Raw genomic sequence first — 23,585 nt, forward strand, 5'->3', positions numbered from 1 at the left:
AGAGTGTGGGGTGCGGGTTGCTCAGACATCCTTGTGGAGGCCTAAGGTTTGGTCTGACCTTGAGATATTGTGCTGTGCGGACACGCAGAGGGTAGAGGGCACATCGACGGAAGAATTAAAACCCCTCCCGCTGGTCCTGGAACTTCACAATCACCCTCTGCTCTTTGTAAAGTCAACTTTACGGAGGTACAATTTACATACATAAAAGGCACCATTTCACGTGGCAGTTTGGTGAGTTTAGACAAATAGATAACATGACCACCAGCACAATCAAGATGTAGAACATTCCATCACCTCCAAAAGCTCGCCTCCGGTGGGGGTCAGTGTCTCCCCAGCCTAGCTCTCAGCAGCACTGATTGACTGTCCCCATCCATGTGCAGTTTGGGCCTTTATGTAAATGACACCGCATGGCTGGTGCTATGACACTTGTGTCTGTGGGCTCCGTGTGCAGTGCTGCACGGCCCGAGGTCAGCCTCTCCGGTGTTCCAACATCAGATGTGTGAGACGATGGGCATTTGGGTAATTTCCACTTTGACCTGTTCTGCTGAGGTGGGAGGCTGAGATGTGGACCAGAGGCCCAAGCAAGCAAGGGGCCTGGCCACGGTCATGCGGGTGGAGGGTACAGAGCCTGGGGCCTCAGGGCTCTGTGCTCCTTGAATCAGCCCAGGATCCCGCTTTGCACCAAAGCAGACCCCCTGCCAGCTCCCAGTCTCCTGCCAGGTGTCAGGGGTGGAGGACTCTGGCCACATCATTTAGAGACGCAGGTGGGTGAATTTCCAGGTGGGAAAAGGCACCGATGCATTTCTAACCCACGGGGTGGGCCCTACGTGTGTGTACACACATGCACACGTGCACCACACACACATGCAGGTACAACCCCGCACTCCCCTGAGGCCTGGAGATGCTCAGCCAGGACCTCCCCACTTCTGTCACGTTTGGAGTAAAATAATTTATCTCAGGACTGCAGCTTACTGAGCCCAGGCCTGTCCACTGGAGACATCCTTGGGCCCTGTTGGGAGACTTTAATTAAAATCTTCTGCCTGGTGAGGACGTGCACTTGGGTGTCTGCTGTGGGGAGGGAACGACGGGACAAGTGGGGGAGCTGGGTGGGTGGGCTGCGGTCAGGAGGGCCCCCGGGCCATCGGGTGCGCGCATGGCCTGGCTCAGCCACGTCCGCTCCTGGGTGCTGAGCATCGATTTATGGTGTGGGGTTGGGGGTCATGTGGGTGCCCGTCACAGGAGAGGTGGGAGGTCTGGAAGCAGCCCCTGTGACATACTTGGCGGCAGGTGGAAGGAAAGCATTAGCTGACCCCTAAGGGCACAGTACAGAGGGAAGCAGATGAACAAACAAATGAGGCTGTCTCTGAAAATTTAAAGTATGGACACAAGTCGCAACACACATTTTGCCAAAACAAAAAAATCCACCTTAAGCCCATTAGATGATAACCTGTGGGGTGGGAAGGGACAAACAGGGACCAACAGCTGGAGCAAAGGGGAGAAGGGCCTTGCCTGGACCCACGGGGGGAACTAGGCTCACCGGGATGTGCGCCTGCCTCTGGGACGGAGGGGCGGGGGCTGGGAAGCGGGCATGCAGGTCCCTGGCTGCCCGCCTGCCAGGAGTCACTCAGCTGTCTCCCGCCGGCCAGGACGGTTTGGGCAGCCTTTGCTTGCTGCTGGACGGTCCTCCCCGGAGGCCGAGAGCAGTGTGGTTTGTCCTCACTGCTGTCCATTCGCTCCTCTTTCCACTTTCTCTGTAAATGCTGGGCGGTGTCACCCTGAGTCAGGCGGTGCTGTGTGCTGGGGTCCAGGATGGCAGGAGCGCCCCTGCCTCCCAAGGGAGTTCAGGGGAGGCTCCTTAGCCGGCGAGTGCACCTGGGAGACTGCCTGGAGGAGGGAGCCCCGAGCAGAGTCCAAGCAGTGAGGAGGAAGGGCTGCACAGGGACGCCAGGCTGGGTGGGTCCAGCGCGGGGGCTGAGAATCCACCCTCTCTGGGTGCTCTCTGACTGTCGGGAGCTCATGAAGAAACCTGCCTCATGGCGCCGCCCTTGTGAGGATCAAAGGAGGAAATGCACGAGAGAGCTTTGCCCGGTGCCTGGTGGCCCTTAATTCCCCCTCTGCTTCCTGGCTGGGGGCCCTCGGGGAGTCCTTTCCTCTCCCCACGCACACTCTGCAGCAGCCTAACTCCTCTGCGGAACCCACATGCCCCTGCGTCTATGGCTGGCCTGGCCCAGGGGACCTCATGGACACACCCACAGGAGACAGGCACGGCACCTCCCCTCCAACAGTGTGGGGTTCCCGCCCCGTCTTTGGATGGAACTGAGAACGTGGCACCCGGAGACCTGCCCCCCTCGCCCGACCCTTTCTCTCAACCTCACTTCCAAGAGGCTGGCACATCTGCATAGACCGACCCCACTGGCCTGTGCGCCTCAGCCTCGACTGGACCATCTGAGCAGTTTCCTCGCTGGGTGTCCTGCAGGCCCGTTTGTCCTCCTCTGACCCCCTTCCCATCTGTTCTGCCCCAACGGGAGTTCTCAGTGGCTCCTGACCCCAGAGATACCTGGGCCCCGCCCCCTTTGCACCTCAATCTCCAGCAGTGTCAGGCCGCTTCTGGTTCTTGCAGGCTTTTACACAACACAGTGGGGAGGGTATTACTCCCCTGAGCCTGTGCACCCGTCGTTCCATTTTCTTGAATGGCTTTATGCCCTAACTGGCAACCTCTTATCCATCCTCTAAAACCCTGCGAACGCATCTGCCTGCTGTGACACATTCCCCCACGTCCTCAGACAGGATTCAACTCTCACCCCCTATGCTCAGATGGCTTTATTTTTTCTGTATCCTAATTATTTGTTTACCTGCCTGTCTCCTCCATCAGATCAACAGCTTCTAGAAGGCAAAGCTGCACCTGCGTTTCCTTAGCCGAGGTCGGCCTCAGAGCCCTGATGGATCCACAGGCAGGTTCCCTGCGTGGGTCAGCAGAGGGAGCGACGAGGGCCTCCCGGGTGCGGCCCGTCCTCCGTTACAAGTCCAGGGCAGTCAAGGTCAGGCGTAACGCTTGCGTGCTCCCGTCACACTGACTCCATCTTGGAGCAAATGACAGTGTGTCTCCGGAGCCACTGCCAGCTCGGTGGCCCGCCAGCTGCAGTCAGGACGGCCGCTCAAACTAGGTCAGAGGCCCGGGTGCCTGCCTGGTTCCAACAAACGTGCTCTGCGATTGCAGGAAAGAGTTAAGCTTGCGTGTGATTATTTATCCATTTGGCTAATTAGATTTTAATAGGGCCTGCACATGGCGCCCCGCAGCGCTGCGAGAAGAATTTAAGTGGGCTCTGCCAGGAAGCCTGTTGGCAATGGGCATGACCAGAGGCTGCAGCAGGAGTGGGAGGGCCGTGGAGGGGGATGGGCACGAGCCTCCGCCGGCCTCCCGGCCTCTTCCCGTCGTCCCTGGGCCAGCGTTCCTTACTCACATCCATCTTCCCTTCCTTCATGGGGCGCCACCCGTGCCGGCTCTGAGGACAGCGGTGAGGGGGCTGCCCGGACCCTCCCCTTGGGGGCGTACAGTCTGATGGCGGAGGGAGACACCGATGACAAGGCCACGGCCCCCACGGGCCGCACCAGGGCTGTCAGAGCACTTGACGCATATGAACTCATTAGATGCTCTTATCATCCTCTTCCCACATTTTACACACCGGGAGATCAAGGCGCAGAGAGGCTAAGCGGAAGGGCCAAGGTCACACAGCTGCAGGTGGAAGAGCCAGGATTCGAGCTCAAGCTGCCTGCTGGCGGGGCTGTGTGTTCACCTGCCCATCTTATTGCCTCTCCACATCTACCAAATGCATAGGGGACGATGGTGCTAGGTGTTCAGAGAGAAATTAGCAGGTGTCCTGGTTCAGATTTGGGGAGAGTCAGGGGATGCTTGGACCAAGAGTCAAGGCCACAGGAAGCTTGTGCAGCAGAGGGAATAGGAGGTGCAAAGGCCCTGAGGCGGGAGGCCCCTTGGTGAGTAGGAGAAAGTGAGTGAAAGGCTACCTGGACTGGGCTGGGGGTGGAGTCAGACGAGGGAAGGAGAATTAGGGAGCCGTGCGGCCGCACGTGGGGAGTGACCATCCCGGTGCCGTCTCCCCCTTCCTCAGGAGGGCAGGGTTGGGGTCCCGCTCAACTCTCCTCCTCAGGGAAGCCCATCCAGGTCTCTCTCTTTTCAGGAGAGGCAGCTGGTTGGCTGAGGTGGCCTTTGGTGACCTCTGTCTCCCTCTCCATTCCCATCCCCTCTCCAGGTGACTCTGCAGACGTACGTGTGGTATTCTGGATGGAGGGTAAGTCAGGCATCCTGGGTGAGAATCCAGACCCTGCCCCTTTTGCTGTGTGATTCTGGGCAGAGGACTCAGCCTCTCTGGGCCTCAGGAGCCGCATCTGTAAGGGGAGGAGATGGGTTCATGGGACCAGGCGTGAAGGGCCGAGTACAGACCCCAGGATGCAACAGATGGTCAATCAGTAAGACGTCTGTGCCCTGCTCTTCCTCCCTCCCCGCCTTTACCCCTCCAGGTTCCGCTTCTTGGCCTTTCCTCTCTGGGAGTAAAAATCCAAGAATAACCGAGTGTGTGTGTGGGGGTCAGCAGCCCCTCCCCAGAGCCCCTCTGGGCCTGGGCTGAGGAGGGCAGCTGCACAGACGCTCTAACGGGCGCAGCCCCTCCCCATGAGCGTGTCTCATTTTCGTTGAGGGTGACAGCCACCCTCGATCTCAGGCGACCCCGTCACTGGCTTCTCTCTGGCCCAAGGGAGGACAAAACTCTTTTGTGCATTTTGCTCTCAGCATAGCTGAACGCCTTGGCTTTGTCAAAGACAATGTTTCAATTAGAACTAAAAGCCGGTGAGAACAAAAAAATAAGTGAATTCAAGAGCAAACGCTAGTCATGACTTCAAAGCCTAGGTTTCGGATCCCAGGACACCTGGGAGAGCTGTGAAGAACAGACTTTTATTCCGACATCAGGGGCTGGGGGCGAGGAGAGGAGCCCCTACCAGGGGCCAGGCCCATGAGAGGCACGTTTTACATGTGTTATTTCATTAAGCCCTCAAAATGATCCTTGAGTAAAGTATTTTATAGAACACGAACCAAGGACAGAATCTTAAGACACTTGCTCTGGGTCCTACAGCGTCAGAGCTTTGGATAACCACCGTTTTGCCCTTGTCTGGTGACCTTGCGCAGCCGGGAGCTCCCCCCACCCCCATTCACAGTGTGACCCGCAGGGCGTCTCTCCAGGCTCAGGTCCCACCTGGGGGACTCGGCCAAGCTGGCAGGGTTGGCAGGGAGGGTCCCGGGAGCCCCCTTGGCCTTCGAGGCTCAGGTTCCTGCAGCCTCCCTGCAGACAAAGGCCTCTGAGGAGCCCTGCACAAATGCAGTGGCTTTCTCATTCTGTCACCACACACCGAGCACGCCCCGTGCCAGGCGCTGCTGCCTGCCGGGCAGGGAGCTCAGAGGCCCGTGCTTGGTAGGGCTGAGGTCTGGGGGACATGGAGGCCGGGTGGGCCTTTCTGGGAACTTGGGCTCTCTCGAGGGCATCGGGCCCTGGGAGGGCTCCTCCCCACCTCCTCCCTGCCCAGTAGCCCCATGTTCAGCCAGGAGGGGCTCAGAGGTGGAACCAGCCTGTGCCGGTCAAGCTCTCATAAGTAGCTACCTGGGCTAGAAAAGCCCTGATCTGCAGCATTTGCCAGTTTCTGTGGTGCAAATACTCCCGCCATGGCCAATTTCAAGCTAGCAACGCGTCATCACTGAACGTGGCCTTGGGAAGAGCTGACCACATGGGCTCCCATGGCCGGTGTGGCCGTCTCCAGCTCACCCTGTGAAGCTGTCAGGACTCAGTTCAGCCGTGAGCTGTGGGCGGGACAGGGGCGCGTGTATCTTCAGACAGGGCAGTAGAGCAAGGGGTCCTGGCCTGGGCCCTTGCAGGGGGCAGGGGACAGAGGGGGCAGGAAACAGGAGGGCACACCCAGATGGGGGCAATGGGTGGGGTAGTCAGACAGGCTTCAGTCCAGCCTCGTGTTGATTCCTGTGCCAGCGCCCCGGTCTGGCCATAGCCATAGGTGGTTGAGGGGCACAGGAGGTCCACCCGAGCTCGGGGCCTCTCCTGCTGACCTCCTGCGCCCCTCTCCAGAGCAGGTGAGACCTTGGCTTCATCCCTGGTCCCTTGGCTTCCAGTACTTCAGCCTCTGGCTTAAAGATTCCCAGCCCTTTCCAGAACGGTGATAAGAAAAACTTGACTTGACCAGCACAGCCTTTCATGGGCCTAAAGCACTTTATTTCATCTGATGCTAGTAGACAGAACCCAGCTGGGGCTACAGGTACAAACTGAGAGGTGGGCCGGTACCTCCTGGGAGCTGAGAGCCACACGCAGGAGTTCAGACCCGAGTGCCGGCCTGGCTGCCTCCATTCTGGGAGAAGCTCTGGTGACTTCGGCTGCCTGAGACTGCAGGTCTGTCCAGGACGAGGTTTGGGTCCGTGGAGTCCCTGAGGGGTGCCTCGCAGAGACAAGGGCTCCTCTTAGGTCTGCGTAGCTCAGAAATTATTCATCCCAACCTGAATGTGTGACCGAGGCTTGATTAAGTGGGCTAATCACAGCTACTGGAATCAGGCCCGGGTGACAAGCCACCGGGGTCTGCATGGCACAGCTTGGAGACCTTCTCCTGGCCGGGCGGACTCATTCCAACTCAGCGAGTGCACACTCTTCTTGGAGGGATTCTCGGCCCAGGGAGGACCAGCTGGCACCAGAAGGCACCCAGAGGCACGGGCAGGGTTACATTTTACTCCAGTGTCCCGGAATCCTGGCCCTGAGCCACGGGCTCAAACACCCATGGCCCTCAGATGGTGCCACCGGCAGAGGTCTGGTAGGTGGGAGGGCCAACCCATATCCAGAAAATCCTCCTTGGGGGATGCACTGCTGACCTCTCTGGGACGGAAGGGACCCAGCGTGGTCAATTTGCCGCCAGTGGTCAGTTGGTCCTCTGGAGGAAAGAGCCTTAGCGGGGGCTCAGCATTGACCTTCGTTGCTGGCAGGAGGGGCAGGTGGCTGGGCGGAAGCCGTGGTAAGCGGGGGTCTGGGCTTTTGGGTCGGTGGGCGGCCTCCATTTCTGCCTCTGTGGTTACTTCCTTCATGTGTCATCAAGCCGGCACTGGGGGGGTGCTGCCCGCAGCTGGCTAACACTCCTGGCCAGTCAGTCTGTCCCCCAAGCATCGTCTGGGGTGGGCCACGCTCCTCTGCCTCATGCCCACTCCCACTTGTCCTTGTCTATCCATACGTACCCAGGCCTCCCTGCCCGAGGCTTGCTGGTCCTGGTCATTCCTGACCATCCAGCCGGACCACCTCTCCTGCCCACGTGTCTGTGTACCTCCTAACCTCAGGCTGCTTTTCTTTCACACAGCACGGATGGACAAGGGCACTGCCCAGAGTTCTGTCCATGGGATGGCTTTTCCTCTCCACCGTCTTTCAAGGTCACGCCAAGGAGCCTGGAGTACAGCTTGTATCCCACATGCCAACTCAACCCATCCGCCAGCCAACATTTGGACTTTCCTCCTGCTGCGGTGGGTCCTTTGGGATTCCCCTATGGCCGCGGGTGTGCGCTGATGGGTGGTAATGATGCAGCGACTGTGGTGACCTGAGGTCCGGGCTGCCCGCTGTGCCCTCCAGCTCCCTGTGTTTGGTCCCAGGTGTGTACACCACTTCCAGCTTATAAGGGATTTTGCTGGGCCCACCTACACTTGTGACTTGGTGGCCTGCATCTCCTGCTGTGCCTTGTCACAAACTCCACAGCTGTTCCCTCCCGATATACAGGGTCTGCCATATCGTGCGGCTTCCGTGTCAGGCCGCTAGCACCACAGCCTGGACCCACCAAGAGCCCTTTCCTGCTCTGTGCCCCCCCAAAGTCCGGGGTCTGAATCACAGTTTTCCACTGGGTCTTGCCACAGACTCTTGGCTCTGCAGCGTAGAACTGCTGTTTTGGATTTCTAGTTTAATTCCATTATGATTTGCAGACCCATCCTGTATGATTTCTATTCTTTTAAATTTGTCAAAGTTGGTTTTATGGCCCAGAACAGGACCTGTTGCCGTGAGTGTTCCGTGGGCGCTGGAGAGGAATGCGCGTTCTGAGTCGATGTCAGTTGGGCCCGGTTGTGGACGGTGCTGTCTGGTCTCACTCATCCTTACCGATTTTCTGCCTGCTTGTTCTATCAGTTACACGGAGAAGAGGGTTGATGTCTGGACTCGAATTGTGGATTTCTCCTTTCAGTCCCATCAGCCCTGCATCCTGGATTGTGAAGTTCACGTCTGCATGTCTGCCTTTGAACGCAGCCCTTTATTATTATGTAATGTCCCTCTTTATCTCTGGTTATCGTCCTGGTTCTGAATCTGCTTTGTCTGATGTTAATTTACCTACTCCAGCCTCCTTTGTTTGGCGATGGCTCGCTACCTTTCTCCATCCTTTTTCTTTTAACGGATCCACATCTTTATATTGAAACTTGGTCAGAATAGAATTGGATTTTGCTTTTTTTTAAGATGACTCTGACAATCTCTGTCTTTTAACTGCTGTGTTTAGACTATTCATGTTTAAAGTGATTACTAAGATGGATTAAAATCTGCCACTTGACAGCTATTTTCTATTTGTTCCCCTTCTACTTTGCTTCTCTTTCTCTCTTTTTCTGCCTTTTCTGCATTTAATTGGGCACATTTTATTCTCTCTGTTGACTTATTATGTATAGCTCTTTTAAAAAGTACTAGTGGTTTCCCTAGGGTTTACAAGGTATGTTTTTTAAGTGAATTGAGTCAAACACTGTTAGTCAACTTTGTAGGTATGTCAAGATCTGATAACAGAGTATTCCCAATCCCCCCTCACCTTTTCTTTCCTTTATTTTACTTTCATTTACTCTGTAAACACACAGTACCCTGTTACTATTTTTTCTGAGGCAGTTACCTTTCAGAACTGAGGGCAGTGAGCCATGACTGGTGGCCTGTGTGTATAAATAAGGGTTTCTTGGCACACAGCCCATTTGTTTACATCCAGTGGCTGCTTTCATGCTTATTTACATATTTACAAGGGCAGACTTGAGTGCAGAGTCAGGTAGTTGCAACAAAGAGCATCTGGCTCGCAAAACCTAAAATATTTACTGTCTCTTTAAGAAAACGTTTGCTGACTCCTATTTTAGAACACTTAAAACTAAAGAAAAAATAAATTTTATTCTACCTTGTTCATTTCATTTCTAACAAGCCTGTAAATACATTTTCTTACTGATATGTTCCTTCTGCCTGAAGAATTTCCTTGACCATTTCTTGGAGCCTTGGTCTGTTGGCAGTGAATTCCCTCAGGTTTCGTTTGTCTGAGAAAGTCACAATTTCTCCTTCATTTTTTCATGAATTCTATTTTTGTCATCAAAATTTTAAAACCTGTTTAAAATTGGAGGGGTGCCATGTAATGAACCCCCATGTAATCATCCCCCAGCTTTTACAGTATCAACACTGGGCCCATCTTATTTCCTTATACCCTGCCCACTCCCTCCTGAAAATTATATATTATCCTCCATAAACTGTTAGTAAGTGTGTGTAAGAGATAGTGACCTTAAACCATTAAAGATAAGGATTTAAAAATCCTAAAAAATGAGAGTGTTGCCCATGAATAATTAACAATATTTTCTTAATATTATCAAATATCCAGGCAGGGTTCAAATTTCCCTAATTGTTGCATAAAAGTTTACTCCATTTTTGAAGGATTTTTTTGAAGAATTTGGGGAAGATGTTTCCCCATTGTCTTCTTGTATTCATGACTTCTGAAGAGAAGTTGGCTGTAATTCTTATCTCAGTGCCTCTGTAGGTAATGTGTTTTCTGCCTTCTGGCTGCCTTCAATATTTTCTTAATTTTGGTATTCTGAAGTTTGAATATTTTGGGAGAGGAGAAGAGTAGTGTATCCTTCTTGCTGTTCTCTGAGCTTCTTGAATCTGTGGTTTGGTGTCTTTCATTAATTAAAAAAAATCTTGGCCATTGATTCTTTATATATTTCTTCTGACTAGCTTCTCTTCCCCTTACAAGATTCCAATTTTGCATATGTTAGAGCATTTGCTGCTGCTCCCATGGTTCTCAGATGCTGTGTTCTGTCTTTCCCCTCCCTATTTTTCTCTTTGTGTGTCTGATTGGATAATCTCTAGAAATGTATTTTCTGGTTCACTGATTCTTTTCTCAGGTTCAAGTCTACTGATGACACCATCAAAAGTGTTCTTCATCCCTGCTACAGTGTTTTCTATTTCTAGCATTTCAATTAGAATTTCCTCTGTCTGCTGTGACTACCCATCTGATTCTGCATGTTGAATACTTTTTCCATTACAACCTTTAACACATTAATCATAGTTACTTCAATTTCCCTGACAGATAGTTACAACCTCTGTGTCCTATCTGAGTCTGGTTCTGACAATTGCTGTGTCTCTTAGGAGTGTGTTTTGTTTTGCCTTTTTGTATGCCTCAACTTTTGGTTGGAAGCTGGACATATTGTTTAGAATAGAAGATACAGAGGTAAATATATTTTATGCTTGGAGATGAGCATGCTTTAGCTTCTGCTGGGCCTTTAGTGTGCAGGTCTGTGTTAATCTAGGCAGGAAATGGGCTGGCATGGGCATTTACTTTTGCTATGACTACCCTCAGCATATTATGGGCTGCGTATTCTGGGGGTGTGGTCTTCACAGGGCTTTTGTTCATCCTGCATCATAGTTCTGGTCACAGCACATGTGCCTGCACCACCCCCAGGGCTGGAGATTTTATTTTTATTTTTTCTCTTTTCTTCTCTCGGCTACCGTGGGTTGCCATCAGTGCCCTTGATGATGATGTCTTTTTGCTCTTTCTCCCGCAGATTATGCTGTTAGATTTTCAGCAGTGGCTGATGTCTTCCTCCAGCCAGACCACAGGGGAAGCTTTTCCAGGAAGATCCCAAACCTTCCGTGTAAGCACTGGGTGGGGTTTGTGGAAGAAAACTCTACAAGAATGTACAACCCTTCATACATCTGCAGCCCCTGGGGGTTCACACTTTCATGGTAGCCCACACTTGGTCTCCATGAATTTATTACAAATTTTAGCCAAATCCTTTCACCAGCATATATGGTGTCTGCCCCAGGTAGGCAACTTCTTGGGTCCTGTTTCTCCCTGCAAACTCCTTCCTATTTCAGATTTTGAGTTACTTGGTTGTCTTATGACATCTGTTCTCTGATGGGCTCAATAAAAGTCACTGGTTTGCAGTTTTCTGGCTTTTTTTCCTAAGAATGGGAATGATGCACTTGCCTGCTCTCTACATCACTGAGCTGACACCAGAAGTCCTGGAGTGTCAATAAACAATGAAATGATCTAGAAAAATGAAGAAACCAGAGCAAAGCTTATGATTTGGAGTTATGGTTATATCCACTAGAAGCATCATATCCTGAAATTGTTGAAAATGTTTGTTTCAGGGGACAAATCTGGGGGAGTCTGGATGGGAAGGATGTCTGTTTTCATTTTGTGTTCCTCTGTGCTTTTCTCTTAAAAGTAAATCACAAACTTGTGTTGGTTTGCCCATGAAACGGTTTTACACACACACACACACACACACACACACACACACACACACACACACACACATCTAAGGGAGTAGCCAGATGAGTAGTGGGTGGATCAGGGTGGTCCATGCATGCAGCAGTCGTTAAAGAAAGATGAGCTTTCCTGAAGGAAGGGTGTCAGTGTCAGAGTGGAGACTCATTCTGATGAACTCTGCTGTCCTGGAAGTTTGAAAGTCACTGATGGCTCTCTCGATTCTTATTTTCAAAAGATGATGTAAATTCAGGAAGGAGTCCGTCACTCTGGATCTTCATGTAGCCCATGAAGCATTAACAGGTATCCCTCTAGCTTAGTTGCTAACATTGACATTAAGCTGTAGAACTGGGTGAAGCGAAGTGAGTTCTGGAGCATGACACCTGAAGGGTGTCGACTGGTGTTACTATAAAAGCGATTCTGTGGCCAATCAAGTTAAAATGCTTGCTGTTAAGTTAATAGGATTCTTGGCCACAGAACTTCTCAGAACCTTAAATTGGCCCCAACCATAGTGATTCCTGAAGGAGCCATAAGTATGCTTGGTTTATCAGAACTGTTTAGTCTGGAATTCCTTTTCCTTTCGGCTGTCTCCTGGAATTACTAATTCATCAAAGACTCATTTTGAGAATGCCGATGAAAAGACTGTGTGCGTGGATCTTGGTTTCCCTGACTTCATCACTCTGAGCCTCAGTCTTGTCATCTATTAAGTGGGTTTAAAATGACTTTTGGGATTATTGTAGGGATTAGGGCAGTAAAAAGTGGGGATCCTGATGGATGAAGCCGGGTCTGCACATCCCCAGCCTCTGCCCTGGGCCGGGCTGCCCACCCCTGGCCAGCAGGGATGTGAGATGGCAGCCTTGCCTCCTTGCTCATACGAGGTCCTTGCTGAGAACCGCTGGAGGCCAGCATCTCTACTGCTGCATCTGGAAATGGAGGTCCCTCCTGCATGTTGGCAGGGATGTGCTGAATCTGCAGCCTCAGGCAGATCACCATCCTGGGTACCGGGTCTGTGTGAACCATCGATTTTCTGGTCCACTCCTGTCCTCACAGGCTCACGTCTGGAGGTAGGGGGCAGAAGTCAGCGCTGAGGAAACAGGCTCTGGAAGCTCAGCCGAGAGCCTTTATGGACAACGTCTGACTCTGCTCCTGTTCTCGGGAGCAGGCGGCCCCGTTCTTCGTCACCCCTGGTCCAGCTGGGCTGCTGTCCGTATTTAATGGGCAGTGGGTCCCGGGTACCACACCTGCCAGTCACACTCGCCTCCCTGCGTGCCCTTGGCACCTGCAGCGTGAATACCATCTGCTCAGGAGCCCGGGCCTCAGCTGCCAAGTATGCGCGGTGGCAGGAGGGACACAGACGGTGCAAGGAAGGCATGCGGGATTCAGAGGCCAGAGGCCTGCAGCTGCCTACTGGCCGCCCTTGGGAGCGTCATTCATATACAGAGAGGAAGGGGCGGCTGGGGCAGGCAAGAGGGAAATTGTGCCGAGCGCTTGAGCATTCTCTGGCTCATTGACTCCCCTGGAGCCGTCATCTCTCCCTCTGATAGAGAGGACGCTTCTGGAAGGCCTTATGACTTATGGAAGACCTAGCTGCCCAGAACGGCAAGATTGCGAATTGGCCTTTCACTCCAAATCCCACGCTGCTCCCAGCCCATGCTGGCATCCTGGGGAAAGAGCATCCCCTGCCCCTCCTGTCCTCATAGGAGGAGGCGGAGGATATGGGCAGAGGACTTCCAGGAATAATACTATTATCTAAATGATATAGACTTGATTTGGATAAATAATATAAATTTGATTTCAACAGTTTTTCCATGAGTGCCCTTTTCCGTTTTGGGGTTCAGTCCAGGGCACCACTGAATTTAGTTGCCAGTTTTCTGAGCACCTCCCAAATGATAGTTTCTCAGTTTTTCCTTGTCGTTCGCAACTCTGACACCTTTGAAGTCTGGCCCACACTCCGGGGAGTCGAATTAAGCACACCTCCTGGAGGGAGTCGCATCAAAGTGTGGACATATGTTAGAATAACGACAGTCATTAATAAATACTCTGGAAGACATGCTTTGAGGTTTTGCAAATATCCCACTTCTCAATGCTTTCCTTCCAATTTTAGCATTCATCAGTGGATCTCGCCTAAAGCAATTGTCACCGTGGAGTTTTAGCAGAGATTTTTTGTTTCCTCTGTATTTATTATTTGGAATTCTTCTGTAAGGAAAATTTGTTCTTTCTCTTCACTTATTTATTTATTCAACCATTTATTCATATCAGTATGGACACATGAGCAGTTATTTTACACTTTGCGTTTTAATCTAATACTTCGCTAGTTATTTTCTTGATCAAATAGTCCCGGCTTTGGCCAAGGGAGCGATTTCAAGTTGTCTTATTTGGTGTCCATTGTTTACCATGGCCCATCTTTTTTTCTTTTTTGTTCCTTTTTTGAGCACTTACCTTCTGGCATGTTGAGCACTATAACATGCCCCAGATGCATCTTATGTCTTGTCTGCTCCACCTCTAGAATGAACCAACGCAGTATGTTGGCAATGGTGTCTAGAAACCAAGATCTGGGCACTGGGTGTGCTCATTACTGCTGGGGTGCCCCTGCTACTGGGCGTTCTCAGTGGGCAGTGCTGGGGAATATTTATCTGTATTTCAACCTGTGTGTGTACATTTCTGTATCTAGTCCTGTGTGTATCTGTGTATATAAGAATACATATATGAGTTCATCCTTCTGTCTCTGACTCTGAAGTAGCCCTACAGAACTGATTCTACTCTTCCTCTCTTACTTACTGGTAACTTCCATCACTAACAGTGAGAAACTGGGCTCCCATGATCTACAATTATTGATTTATTTGTTCGACTCTAGCGCACATGTAGTTTCAGAATTATGAAACTATGAACTAATTATGAACTAATTAGACTATGTCCCTGTGAGAAACAATCTACCCACTGGAGTACAGAGTTTATATACAGCTCTTTTTTTTCTTTAGTCTTACAGGATCTAGTCAAAATACTGTTTTCCAAATTGCAACTTCTTTTTACCTACTTTTATCAGTGAGGTTATGTCATACATTTGTTATATTGTTAGATTCACCTGTCATACGCTGCGTTCCATCCTGGGGATACCGATAGCCTCATTGTTTTTTGTTTGTTTAATTTGGATACAGTAAAGTTCACTTTTTGTGATATACGTTTTTACAGGGTTTGCCAAATGCATTGAGTCATGTACCCACCATCACGGTTCCATTCAGAACAATTCCGTCTCCCACCTAAATATCGCTCCTGGGGCTCTCAGTCATCAGCCCCTCTTCTCCACCACGGTCCCTAGCAACCACTTCTTTCCTTCAGTTTTGTCTTTTCCAGAAGATCATAGAAATAGAATCGTATGATGTGTAGCCTCTTGGGTCTGACCTCTTTCACTTCCCAAAACACATTTAAGAGTCCTCACATGTCTGCACCAATCAGTGAGTGTTCTTCATTGCTGACCAGTGTTCCATTGTATGGACACACTGCCCACCGTTTGTTTATCTGTTCAGTGGTTGAAGGGCACGATGGTTGACTCCAGTTTGGGGTGATGAGGAATAAAGCTTCTATAAGCACTCACCTACACATTTTTATGGGGACATAAATTTTCAATTCACTTTGGTAAAAACCTACGATTTAGAGTGGGATTGCTTGGTCTTATAGCAAGTACGCATTGAACTGGATAAGAAACTGCCAGACTGTCTTCCACAGCAGCCATTCTGCATTCCCACCAGCAACGAATAAGAGTTCCTGTGGCTTCACACCCTCACCAGCGTTGGCTGTTGTCAGGTTTTTTTGTTTTTTAACTTCAGCCGTTCTAATAGGTCTGTTGAGTTATCTCATGTAGTTTTGATTTGCATTTCCCTAAGGACTAATGGTGTTGAGTACCTTTCGTGTGCTCATTTGCCATCCATGTGTCTTCTTGGGTGAAGGGTCTGTTCACATCTTTTGCCCACTTCTCACATTGGACTTTGTTTTCTTACGGTTGAGGCTTGCCCACCTGGCTGGCTGGGACAGGTGCATCTCCGGCTCTACATGAGTGCAAGGCATCTTTTCCTGGGATCCTCTTGGGTGGTTCTTTCTCTGGCCTCAGCTAGTTTCTTTACATGTGTTCTCGGCTACACATGCTCAGGGGGCCTCTGGAGATCCCTAGAGCTCTCTCTCTGTGCAGCTCTTTCCTGCTCCATGGACCACTGTGGTTGCCCCAGACCAACAGCTCTGTCTGCTCATCTCAGGGGTCCAGAGCCACGGCCTGGACACTTGGCCAAGGCAGTAGACACTTGCCTCACTTGCTTCCCATCTCTCAGGGATCATGGTCCCTTGTTCTCTGGTGTCCAGTGTTTTGAACACCACGTGTTTTGTCTTTTTTTTTTTTTTATTGTTTTAGACGGCAGTATAAATCTGGTCCCCACTGCTCCATCTCGGCCAGTCTTGGGTGCATGTTATATAGTGTTTCCCAGTTTACAGAGTATTTCCAGATGCATCATTCCCACTGATCCAAACAACAACCACTGCCATGGTCAGCACAATTTCCCTCAATTTACTGTTGCAAACATTTCAGTGCACAGGGCAAAGGTGACTTACCTTGGAGTTCAGAGCTGGGGCAGGACCTCTTGTTTCCTGCTGCCGGGGTCAGCAATTTTCCAGCAAACAGGCCAGGGTGGGGAGAAGGGATGGGAGAGGGGCATGAGCGGTCAGGAAAGGCTCAGGGAAGATGTGGGACTCGACCTGTGGCCGGACCGGCTGACCCTGGGGATGAAAAAAGAGCAGGGACTCATCCTTGGAGGTCAAGCCAGCCAAACGGAGTGTAGAGTCAGGAGGAAAAGAGACGTCCCCCGGGAATTCATCGCTGGGTGATACCCACACCCTTTCTGGTTTCCACCATGCCTTGTATTTGACAGGTACGGGGCTGAGTCTGTATCTCTCGGAATCTCAGACCAGTGACCCTAAGATGGCAGAGCTGGAAAGAACCACAGCCATGCTGCAGTTCGGTGCTCCCTCCCACCTTGGGATGGGAAGACCTGGTCAGAGCACGGCTGGCTCCGGAGTCCAGCGGGGCTGGAGCACACCTCTGCTCCAGGACTTCACTCCAACCTCACACCCACGGCTGGTCTGCATTATTTTCCTTTGCACTTATTATTTATTTATTTATTTATTGTTTGCCCTCAGAGTGAGCACTTTTTTGTGCTATTAATATATAATTAGACACGGCTTTCGATTTCTTCCTTTATCTTCAGGGCACATGTTTATTTTAGACCCCAAAGTGGCAAGCAGAAAGGGAATGTTTGAAGTGTTGAAACACTCTAAGATTTTAGCCACAGGGCTGAGGAATCCGTTAGGTATAAAATACGGCGATGCTAAATAAAGCATGTGAGTTTCCGCCGCTTGTTGGCGGCCCCATCACGGCAACTTAGGCTCGAAGCTGCCACAAACCTTTGGTTCTTCAGGGGCTACAGGTCCTGAAGGAGCCCCAGGCTTTCCTGGTGGCTAGGCTGTGTCATTTACCTTTGCGCCCGAGCACCTAGTTCAGCAGAACCAGATCCTCATTTCCCTCCTGGTCTCCTCTTCCCCATTTCCCCCATCTCCGTATGTACGGTTGGTGTTGTCTGATCTGTAAAGTGCTGGAGCCCATGAGACAATTCTGAAGGTCCTCGTAGCTTTCGCCTCCCAGGGCTGTGCTCTCCCCTCCAACATGACAACCGTTACTCTTCCTTCAGGACCTGAGCCGAGGCATTGCTCCTTCCCTGCATTTGTCAGCCGCTGGCGCTGTAATGCTGTGTAACAAACACACACCCCACACACCCACATCTCCATGGCTTCTGGCATCAGGCACCCACTTCTGGCTCACGGGTCTGTGGGGTATCTGTGCTCGGTCGGGTTTGCCTGGGATCATCCAGGCTTGGTTCCAGGTCTGGCCCACGTGTCCCTCATTCTAGAGCAGCTGCCCAGGGCATATTCTCCCCTGGCCCATGGCAGATGCCCAGGAGGCCAAACCAAACGGTGCAAACACTTCCAAAGCCACTTCTCACGTCATGTCCGCTAACATTCCATTGGCCAATGCAACCCAGCGTGGCCGTGGTAGGGATGTACACCCCCAGCCTCAGTGCCAGACACCACAAAGCAATGTGGCAGGGAGTGGGAGTGGACACCGGGGACAGTGTCCCGTCTACCACACTCCCCGAAGCCCCTCTGAACCTGCCCGGCTTGGACCACAGCCTCACTTAGGAGAGTCAGTCTCTTCCTGGGGAGGCAGGTCCTGCTTCCTGGATCCCTGGGGAGGCCTTGCTTCCCAGCTCTTCCACTTTATTTTTTTGCTAATAATTCTCCCCAGTGTGTCACTGTGTACTTCTGGGTGACTTTCTCGAGAGATGCAGCTTGAGGTAGAATTACCGTAGGAGGAAGAGGGCAGACATCATCAGATCCATTAAATATCACCAAATGGCTCTCACGGGGGCTGCACTGAATCACCCCCTCACTGGCTGCATGCATTTCTGTTTTCTTCCTTGTTGACACCACCAGCTTTACAGATTTTGCTCGATTCGTGGGTGTTAAAGGGTGAGTTACTCTTGTTTTAATTGCACTTCCCTGATGAATAGTGAGGTTGAACATTTAAAAATACATTTACTGGCCGTTCACATTTCCTCTTTTGTGACCTGCTGTCAGCTCTGCTTGCCCTCACCGCTCTTGCTTCTGAACTGATTGACTTTATTTAATTGATTGGTAGGCAGTCACTGTAGCTTCTCCTTACCAATCCTTTGTCAGCTATAAGCACTGTACATTTTTTCCCTGTATTTTTCCTTTCTTTCTGGAGTTTTTGTTGTAGAAGACATGTTAATTTTAAGCGAGTCAAAACAACTCTTCGTTGAAGGTCATGGGCTTTTATATCTCGTTTAATTAATCCTTTCCTACCTCAGGTTTATGGAGATATGATCTAATATTTTCTTAGTAAAGTTTTGTTCTTCACCTTAGGGATTTACTCCACCTGGGATTTATTTTTGTATTTGGTATGAAGTGAGGATCTAATTTTATTCTATTATGGAAAACAGTTGTTTCCGTGCTATTTACTGCACAGCTACGATGCTCTACACTGAATCGAGCCCCTCCCCTGACATTTCTCAAGCCCCTCATGTGTAAAGAGACTAGTTTCTGGTCCGTTTTCCATCTCAGCACCAGGGACACACGGACGCAGCTGCTGTCACTCCCCAGGTGTTGACTTTTGATGGGACACATCTGCCTTCTGAGTCTTGGCTATTCTAGACCTTTCATTCTTCCTTATCAATTTCCTGATTTGCCAGTAGGTTCGATGAAATACCTACTGAAATTTGATTTTAATGTAATGACTTACAAACTATTTGGGGGGAGATTCACACCGTAACGGGGCTGAGTCTTCCCGTTCACAAACACGGCGTGAGTGGTGGTCACTGGCGCTGGGCACTGAGTATCCCGTCTCTCCATTCCAGAAACGGGCATGCGGTACTTCCTGCCCCTCTGGGTGAGGGGTCGTGACACGTGGCACTTTTGGGGCTGAGCATGTCGCTGCAGAGTTCCCTTCTTCCCTGGCAGGCACAGGGACCTCCAATGCTAGAGGTGGGGCAGCTCTGCAGCCGGGATCCCCCCCAAGCCCTCTGCAGCCGGGAGCCCCCCCAAGACCAGCAGGGTGGGCGAGCAGTGCACGGGTGGTGTGCCAGCGCCGGCTGGTACCGGCTCAAGAAAGCCAGTGTTGGATTTTCTGGAACGTTGAAGAATGTTGCTGGTTTAATTCACGGTGTTCTCTTGAAGTCCACCGTGGTAGGGATATTCACACCACAGGGATCTACAAATGCAAGAAACCAATGCTATTTTTTTCCTGAAAAGCAAGACCCTTTACTTTGTTTAAATTTTGTAGTTCGGGGGACACTGACCGCCATGCCCCTGACCGCACCCTTGCTGGTTGAAGCCGCTGAGATGCCGGGGTTATTTTTTAGTGAAGTGGGGCTCACACACCTCCGGAAACGGCCCATCTCCCCTTCCATTCAGACCTTCTATGTCTTCTGAAACATTTTATATATTTAAAGACCATCTTCTCCCCAACTCCAGTGTCCCCAGGGTTCCCACTCGGCTCAGTAGGACACGCGGTAGTAGCCTTGGGACCTTGATGCATTTGTGCCTCGGTTTCCTTCATTCTCCTTATGGGCAGCTTGTGGCTTCCAAACCGAGGGAAACAGCAGAGTCTGTCTCAAAAGAATCAGCACAGCCGAGCAGGTAAAAGGAGCACGGCTCTGAGGGCAGACCCCCTTGGCCTTCCCCCCTCCCCGCCAACCCCTCAGCCAGGGAGCGCCGCCCTGGTCCCGGTGGGAGTTCTCATGGCCCCTCCAGTGTCAACACACACCAGAAGCCAAGAAGTTTCCAAAACTGAAGTCAGCCCAAGCTTTAGAGAGTTCTAGAACTCTGCTGGGGGAGGGAGCAGGGTCCTCCAGCCTCAGTCATCGTGTGTTGCAGGGCGCCTTGGGCAGGGAGGGTCAGCTATCAGGCTCGGGTAGGGGTCCTGCTGGGCCCCTCCCCACGAGAGTCTGTGTCTCGAACAAGATGCCCCAAAGCAATTTGTCCAAAGCAAACGTTCGGCTTCCACAGGACATTTGGATGAGCCGGACCACCCAGCACCTGTGAGGAGCTAAAAAGCCACGATGGACTGAAAAGGCCACCTGCTCGGCTCGGGCCTCTTCTGTAGCACAGTCGTCTCTCTTTCCCTCGACGTGAAGCGTCCAGGACTCGCAGGTTGGCGGTGCCTTCCGCACGGGGGACACACGGAGGTGCTCTGTTCTCTGCCTGTAGCTTCTGAGTGTCCTGTAAGAAGCGCCAAGAGCTCGTCTATAAGAAATATGAACTAAAGCCACAAAAGGAACCATTAAATTACATAGTTGCTCAATATTTAGCTGCTCTAAACCAATTACGGTTTTTCGCTTTTTTCCCACTTGCACTCGCACACAGTGTAGAGCAGGAAGGACTGCGTGACAGAGACGGGAATAAAAGAGCCACAGAAGAGACCACGTAACACGTGAAGGTTGGAAACGCGCCTGCCATTTCATTTACAGTCGCAGAGCTGATTCCTAACACATGCAACTTAACGCGTCTACAATCAGTGATGGCAAACACTCATTTTTAACTAAATAGCTTCTAACATATTATTAGGGCAATTAGCTTGTTTTTGGCCAAATTATATTTGGCCACTTTCTTCTCGACCAAATTGGTTTTGGCCCAATTACATCTTCCTCATGGTTTCCTGGTCTGTAAAAAAGAGATAATTGGATGTAGCTTTGAAGAATCAGCACGGGAGGTAACGCCCACCTGCTTCCTGCAGGCCTGACACACAGCCCGCGCCCCACCCCGGCGATGCCACCTCCCTCCTCTTGGGAAGACCGGCTCTGGCCTTGCCTGTGAGCACGGACACAGGTCCCCGGTCCCCCGTGGCTCCCGGGGGCCGCCTGGGGCCGCGCAGCCCGGCCACGTCTAGTCCCCCGTGTCAGCCGGGTAGCACCCGTCCTCTAAACCCCAACAAGGCCTCCACGACTGAAATCCTCCTGGGAAGCTCAGTTCTCACTCTGCTCACAAGAGACCCAGGAGTTTAACTATTCATGAAAAAATTGGACATTTGTGAGCTGGGCACAGGGCTGGGGCAAGAAGATGGGGTGAGGGGTGCCCTGCAAGGGGGCTGCAGGGGGGCAATCCACAGAACGCCCTCGTAGAGGTCTGTGGGCTCAGTGAGGGGGGCCCGCGTCTGACCCCTCCCCCGGGCCGGGGTGTGAGCGCCACCAGTGGCTGGTGAGGGGACGTGGGAGTGCATCAGCTGAACCTTGGCTTTGGTGCAAGTCCCGGAGGTGACCGGCTGACTGAGTCCTGGGAGGCCCCTGCTGGTGGGCGGACCCCTCCCCCGGCTCAGCTCCACAGGTGCTGGCGGCATCCTCCCCGTCTTCCTTCTCCAGAGCAGGCTCGCGGGCGGAGAGGGGCATGCGGAGGGCAGGGCCCTTCGAGCAGGCAGTGGCTGAGGCCCTGTAACCCTCGGCCGGCTTTCTAGGCCCTTCACCCGAGCGTCCTATACACATGCATTTATTTCCCAAGGACAAGCTGTTACTGAAGCAGCAAGAAGTGAGTGAGACCTCGGGCATCCATGTGCCAGGGCTGGTGCCGCAAAGCTGTTTCCTCTCTGCAGACCCAGGAATGAACAGCTCCCGCAGCTGGAAGAGGAATAATGATTTGAGGAAAGCTTCCCACGGCCAAGGTGCATGGGGGCACGGTTCCAGCTCCCGTGGACCCCAGAGAGGCCAGCCAGGGCTGCAGCCCCCCTACCCAGCTGTGCGTGAGATTTCCCTCCGGAGCCCCGGCTGCCAGGCCCATCTGAGGTCCTGTGCAGACTCAGCGGGCAGGGGTGTTGTGGACTCTCAGGAATGGATAGAGGGCAGGGGTGACCCCCTGTGCCAGACATCTGCCCTTTCTGCTTTAGATGGAGTAATTCTGGGGTCGAACAAACGGACTCAAACCCCAGGCTCACCCTTGCTTACTGTGCGGCCTTGGCAAGTTGGGGAGCCTTCCTGCCCTTGGTTTCTTCAGGGTTATGGAGAGGGGAGAACACAGAGGAGGGGCCAACTAACTCACCCAGGAGAGGGTCAGGGCGGGCAATAGAGTTTGGGAAGGAATGGTGTTTCATCAGTTGCAAAATGGAGGGGAGGGAAGGACAGTCAGGGCAGGTGCTACGGCAAGAGCAAAGGCCAGGCTTTATGGCACTATAAGCAGTTCAACCTGCCTGCACTGGGGGGTGCCCATGGGGAGAGGCTGGAGAAGGAGGCCGCCAGCAGGAAGCCTCCCAGGATTGCACCAGCCCATGTCTCCTCCCCTCCTCCAGCTCAGACGATGCCAGCCTCCTTCTTCTTTTATAATTTTTAAATAGATTTTTTAATTGCCCTTAAAAATAACATAAATTTTAGTATCACGGTATTATGAACTGTGAAAAAAGAAAATAAAATAACTATTAAAGAAAATAAAAACTTGCAAATATTAACTGTTAAATTCAGGTGTTTTAACTACCATTTTATTTTCTGAACAAAAAGATAGTTTTTAAATTACTACTGTAGTCAAAATTTGGTTCCTACTTTTCTCACTATTATATCATAAGAGAAATTCGATTTTTACACTATTTTCTTGAACATCATTTAAAATTGTTACAAATATACCAGAATATGAGTGCATTATAATTTATTAAATCACCTCCTTCATTGGGCTAACAGAATATTTCCAAGTTTTTTCTGGCATGAATAATGTTTCTTTGAGAATATTTGTATATCAACCTAATCAAAAGGATTATTTTTTTTCAGGATAGAGTTCCAGAAGTGGAATTAATCGGTGTAAGAGCCTTCACATTTTAAAGTCTCATTTTTCCCTTGCATGCTTTTATTTCACCGTAGGTTTTTTTTTTAACTTTTTAATTGTGTTAAAATATACATAGCATGACATTTCCCATTTTAACCGTCTTCAAGTGTACGATTTAATGGCGTTAAGTACATTCACATTGTTGTGCAACCATCACTACGCTCCATCTCCAGAACTTTTTCATCTTCCCCAGTTAAAACTCTGTCCCCCCTAGACCTTGAAAGGTCAATGAAAAAGAACAGAGAATGCAGAATAAAGCCACAAAAATATGTCCAACCGACTGTTGACTAAAGTGCAAAAGCCATCCCATGGAGGAAGGACAGACTTTAACAAACAGTGCTGGAGCAAGTGGACAACCACAGAAAAAGCGAACCTTGCCCTAAATCTCCCATCTTAAATCAGCGCGGATCATGGACTCCAATATAAAACCCAAAACTATAAAACTTTTACAAAAAGACATAGGAGAGAAACTTTGGGATATCGAACTTGTTAAAGAGTTCTTAGACTTGGTACTAAAACCAAAATCTATAAAAGGAAAATATTGGTAAATTAAACTTCATCCAAATTCAAAACCTTACTTTGTGAAAGATCTC

This window comes from Balaenoptera ricei, chromosome 17 (assembly GCF_028023285.1).
Source record: "Balaenoptera ricei isolate mBalRic1 chromosome 17, mBalRic1.hap2, whole genome shotgun sequence".
Taxonomy (NCBI): Eukaryota; Metazoa; Chordata; class Mammalia; order Artiodactyla; family Balaenopteridae; genus Balaenoptera; species Balaenoptera ricei.